Consider the following 6,276-nt stretch of genomic DNA (forward strand, 5'->3'; position numbering starts at 1 on the left):
ATAAAGAATGCCAAAATCTGAGTTATAACGAAGAAGTTATGGTCTGTCGAAGTTTCAAAACAAAACCAGCACAACACTATGTGACGTAAATAGTGAGTTTATGATACAATACTTTTTAGCCTTAGCGAGCTAAACGAAATTCATAGTATTCGTTAAACCAAGAGAGTGCATAAAAAGAACATCCAAATCTGACTTTGTATAAGGAAGTTATGATCTTTCCAAGTTTCGGCTTAGTAGCATGTAGCCCGGAGTTTGAATAGTAGATCGACCGATTTTTAGCCGACATAACCTAAACGAGAATCGAAGATCTCGTTAATAGTAGCTCAACGGTAAAAAGACAGATGAAAATGGACATCGGATGAAGAAGTTATAAATTTTTAACATACTTTTCCTGTCCCGACCTGTTAAAAATATAACTTTAAAAACAAAGTTGAAATTAGCCGATGGAGTCTAAACGAAAGTTGTAGAGTACGGTCCCACCTATGTGTGGATATAAAGAACGTCAAAAATGGAGCTTGTATGTGAAAGTTACGGAATTTAGAAATTAGAGGTGGGCTGTTGCGAGAAGTGATGATGTGGCATAATTCGGACCCTCCCTTACTCCCCACGTTCTCACACTCGGATGCTAACACCTGTCTCTTTGGACTCCCCGCGTATGCTTCCGACGCCCCACGTAGACCGAAGGTACGCCCGACGGTCTTCTTTTGAGTGGTTCCAAAGCGAGCCACATCGCCCCACCATATTTTGGACACGTGTCTCTATGCGTAGCGTACCACCGAGGGTACGCCCATCGTAATCCAAAGCCTCGGCCCTATAAAAGGGGGTGTGAGGTAGCCTCATTTCTCACACCTCAAACTTCTGTCTTGCTCTCTCTACTCTCTCTCCCTCTCTCTAAGCCTCCCTAAACACCCCCGAAGCATAGGAAACCTCCCTAGCACTAGAAGAAAGCCCCGGAGCGCCCGAAGGCTTTGAGAAAAAAAGTTTTTCGGTTTGAAACTCTTCCCATGCAGAATCGGGTTTTCAAACAAACCTCCCGGTTTTGTCAAAGGAAATCATATTTTTATGAAGCGAAGCGTTGTTCAAGTTGGAATCACCACCTTATCAAGTGAGTGCATAGTTACTTTCATCTTACACATAGATATGAAGTATTTTATATAAATTACATGCTATGTGTGCATAATATCTGTTTATCTTGAGATCTATGCTGGAAGAAAGATTTAACTTTTATTTTCTTCAGATCTGAGCTGTATATGTATTTTCTTTTTAGATCTAAACCCTTTCTTCATATCTGAACCGTATATGTATTTTCTTTTCAGATCTAAACCTTTTCTTCAGATCTGAACTGTACATGTATTTTCTTTTCAGATCTAAACCTTTTTCTTCAGATCTGAACTGTATATGTGTTTTCTTTTCAAATCTAAACTGTATATGTATTTTCTTTTCAGATCTAAAACTTTTCTTTAGATCTGAACTATATATGTAATTTCTTTTCAGATCTAAACTGTATATTGTATTTTCTTTTCAGATCTAAACCTTTTCTTCATATCTAAGTTGTATATGTATTTTATATCTACATATATGTTGGGTAGAACATGGACAGATGAAATAGTTGGTGTGGGAAGAAAGGTGAGTTGGAGGATGAGATGAAAGGTGATATAGAACATGAGAGAGGGTGAGAGGTGAAAATGAGAGAAGCCTTGATAGGTGCATTTTATGCACCTATTTTGCATGTTTATTTCCGTCTTTTTATAGCATTCTACTTCATAATTCTTGCATTTAGTTCATTATTAGGGTAATTGCATATTTCATTAAGAATGCCTGGTACTTCGCTATTTTTGATTTATTTTGCAGGCATTATGGAGCATGGAACGTGGAGCTTGGATGCATGGATGCTTGGATGCTTGGAGCATGGAGCTTTGGAACATGAAGAGAAGATGAACCGGTCATTCCATGGCAGAATACATGAAAGCATTAACCCGAGTCATTGTTGCATTGTCATTCTAGCAAAAGATTACGTTTAAAATGCGGTTCTTGTCACATTGACACGGGTCGTGTTTGTCCTTTATCATCTCATATTTGAGCAACATGACGCGTGGTGGAGCTAGACTGAAGAGGGAGCCACAGTGAAGATGTATTTGATTCCTAGAAAAAAGCATGGGCCATGCCAAAAACACATGGTCATGACAAATGGCCTTGCCAAAAACACATGGGCAAAAGGCATGGCCATGCTAAAAATGCATGGCCTTATGGCAAGTCATGTGAACTTTAATTAAAACAGGAGAAAGACGTCATTTGAAGAGAGAACGGTTTTGGGAGCAGTTTCTGGCGATCTAGGGCAATTTTGGGAGATTTCTCAAAGCTTTTGAGAAGACCTAATCATTGCAAACACTTTTGATTTCATTTTAGTAAGAATTAAATTCCATCTTTATTCTTGTTTGATTTGTTCTTAGCCATGTGTGGCTAAGAAACCCTAGTCTCTAATTCTTGTTCAAAACATGTTGATTGCTTGACTTGAAGCATATGATTTGATTTTTGATTTGTGATTCTATTCTAGTGATTATGTTTTTGTTTAAACTAGAATCCTTGAATTTGGTTTGTGTTTGATTGGCCACTTTCATGAATTGAATTTTTGTGCAGTTAATTAACTTTTAGGGCGCCTAATCGTTCTATTGAGTTAATAATTGGTGACAAGCAATAAGTTTTCTTATTGTAAAACATATATCACATGTTTTCATACTTCTGAGCGTATGAGAAGAAATTAACATTGTTGGGAAGCTTGTACAAAACATAATGCAATTTTTCAATACAATCTAAGAGCGTGTTTAGGTTGAATTAGTAAAGCTAGGTCTAGTCAAAGAGCGTGTTTTGGTTAGATAATTTGGCAAGCGAGAGGTATTAGAGCGTGTTAATATATTTCAGTACCAACTTAGAATAGCAATCACAAATTACATCAAGTCATAATCAGGTTAAATGACAACATTGAGAACTAGAATTGGAATCACTTTTACAACTTGTTTACAAATCTATTTCATTTTCTGCATGTTTCAAAGTTGATTGTTATTTTTTTATTATTTGACTTTTGCAAACAAAACCCCCATCTGTGACCAAAGTACCTTGTGCAAAAAGGTATAGACTTTTGTCCCGTGTCTCTGTGGTTTGACCCTGCTTGCCTTGTACTACTTTTTAGTGCATTAAAGCAGTGTATTTGGAGTCTATTGTACCCTTTATTTGTTGGGTTTGACACACCTAACAAATTGGCACCATTGCCGGGGGCACGGTGTTACTAATTGTTTATGCCAAGATTTTTGTGATTAGGTACATCTCTATAAAAAAAACTGAAAGTTTCACGCATAGATGAATACTCCTTACATTGAAGACCAACTTTCTGAGCTAGCTCAGTTAGTTATGATGATTGGCAATGACCAAAGTGTGCAACCTACGCCTATTCCTTGCAATTTTTGCACTCAAAATAGACATCATACTGATATGTGTCTGTATTTACAAGGAGAATGGGTGGAAGTGCAGGAAAGGGGAAGCTACTACTGGCCAAATCAATGGAGTCACGATCAACCTCAACATGATCAACGGTGGGAAAACAACCTAGCTTAGGGAAACAACCAATGCCAAAACCCATATCAAGCTTGGGAAATGACCAATACCAACCAACTCCACAGTTCCAACAACCATATTTTGTACCTCCCCAACAAGCTGAAACTTTGAGCATGTCTTTGGAAGACATTGTGAAAAGCATTGCCACTACTACCCAAATCTTCCAGGAAACAACCAAAGCTAGCCTCAAAAGCTTAGAGGAACAAATTGCACAACTTGCTCAATCTGTGAGTATATTAGAAACTCAAGGAAAATTACCATTGCAGACTGAAGAGAACCCAAGGCATACCGTTTCTGCCATGATCTTGAACGATGGGAAAAATTTTGATGACCCAACATTGCAATTTGAAGATGGGGAAGAGGAGGAAGAAGTAAAAGTGGAAAAGGTTGTCAAGGAAGAAGTAGAAATTAAGAATGCTGACATGGAAGTTGTAGAGGAGGAGTTGGAGGTTGACAAAAAAGAGGCTGAGCCACCAATTACCAATGAGAAACTCCTTTCGCCGGTAGACCAACCACAAGAGCCGAAAACGATACATTTTTTGGACCCTTCAAGGGATATGTACCCCGAGAAGGAAGACACCCAACCGGTCATCAAATCGACCACCTTGTCAAAGAAGGAAGATTTTACCACCTTACTAGACAAGTACAAGAAACGGGCCGGCTGGACGATTGTTGTCATTAAGGGTCTAAGTCCAACATGGTTCCCATGCAAAAAGAAAGTCAAGTATAAGATACGTGTTCCATTGAAGGAGGCGGCAAAAAGTTCATTGAGTTGGAAACCCCCAATATTCAAAGAATAACATATTTCAAGGGCCAAGTCGAGCCAAAGAATTGAAAAAAAGGGCGGCTAACCGAGAGGCAACTCGGGGAGTATTTTTCTTCCTATTCTTTTTTATTTACTTTATTGTGTTGCAATGTTTTTAAGTCTTTTTAGAGTCCCTTGCAAAAAAAAAAAAAAAAAAAAAAAAAAAAAAAAACTATCTACAAGATTGAGAGGGATGCATGTGTACAAAAGAAAACGTTTTTGTGAGGTTAACATTTAAAAAAACGTGATTTTTAGAATTACAGAAAGAAAAGCATGGGCATGTGAAATTGGCATGGGCAAGACTCAAAAACGCATGGCCTGATTTTAGACCATGTGTGGCTATCGTAAGTTTCAAAGGAAAAAATAAATTAGCATGGGCTATCTCTAAAAACGCATGGGTCATGCTAAAAAAGCATGGCCTAACATTAGACCATGTTAAAAATGCACGGGCAAGGACAAAAACGCATGGGCTGAAATCACCCATGCCTTTTGATCGCAACTTTTCAAACAAAAAAAAGAGCACGGCCTTAAAAAAAACTACATGGGCACATCTAAAAACTCACGGCCCATGCGTTTTTGATTTACCTCTACCTCACACTCAATTCTCTATAGTTCTCTATCCCTCACGATCGTGCGCTTCTTCTCCCTTCTTTATCACTCCTCGGCCGAACCTCTAAACCCTAGTCTAGGGCACAATTTTTCTTTCAATTAATCTGAGATTAAGCCACCAAGGTATGTTACTATCGCTTCCTAACTTCACTTCATTCATCATCTAGGTCGAATTCATCCATTAGTGGGTAAAAATCAAATTTTTCTTCATAAACCCTAGTTCTTGATTTGTAAAGTTTGAATTGATTCTTATATTGAGTTTCAAAATTATTGTATAGGGTTTGAAGAACAAGCTTGGGTAGGTGCTTTTGGGAAGGAAACTTGGCAGCTTTCATCCAATTAGGCATTCCACCATTGAAGAGTTCAAGCTTTCTTGAGGTTGAAGATGAAGTGAAAAAGTCAAGCACACATCACAAATTCAAGTATTTGAATGGTACATTCCTTCCATATCTTAAGTTTGATGCATGAATCCTAATATTGTTTGACTAGAATTGTTGAGAATCCATTCATATGTTCTATATAGTTATACATTCATATCTTAGTAGGTTGCCCTACCCTCTCCGAGCATCGCAGATGATGCTTAATCTTAAGCTTGGGGAGGGGTCTTTGTACATTAGCCTCTAGTTTCCACATGAATTTCATCAAAAAAAATTTACTTTTCTTACTTTCATTTTCTCATGCATTTATTTCAAAGCATACAAAAAAAAATTAAAAAAAAAACATTTAATCTAAAGAAACCTAATCTTCTTGAATAAGTTGAAGTGGTAAATTAGTCGTGGCTTGAGATTAGAACTTGTTCGTTTTTCATTCAAAAGCTTGAAGCAACCTAATCTCACACGAACACGTCTCCCGAAGCTACTCATGCAAAACAAAAAATGATAAGGTTATCAACACTGAAGCATAACGACAGATATAGTTTAGCCCTTGGAACACACGATCGGTCTTATGAGTAGTATAACTCTTTCATATCCAAACTCCAAATTCAAAAGAGTCATAAAATGAATATAAAATTTCAGTGACTCGAATCCTCCAACACTCTAAAAAGTATTTTCTACCTACTCCCTTCTAAATACCCTGCTTGGGGACATTGTTTCCAACTATACTTACGGGTCTTTGTGCATTTACATCAGTTCCCCTAAAAGAGTCAAGATGAAAATATAAGGAAATAAACCTGGAAAACAAGATAAAAAAAATAATAAATAAATAAATAAATAATAAAAAAACAAAAAAATAATAAAAAAATTATTATTATT

This window comes from Lactuca serriola, chromosome 7, assembly GCF_051521515.1.
Source record: "Lactuca serriola cultivar US96UC23 chromosome 7, Lser_US96UC23_V15, whole genome shotgun sequence".
Classification (NCBI taxonomy): Eukaryota; Viridiplantae; Streptophyta; class Magnoliopsida; order Asterales; family Asteraceae; genus Lactuca; species Lactuca serriola.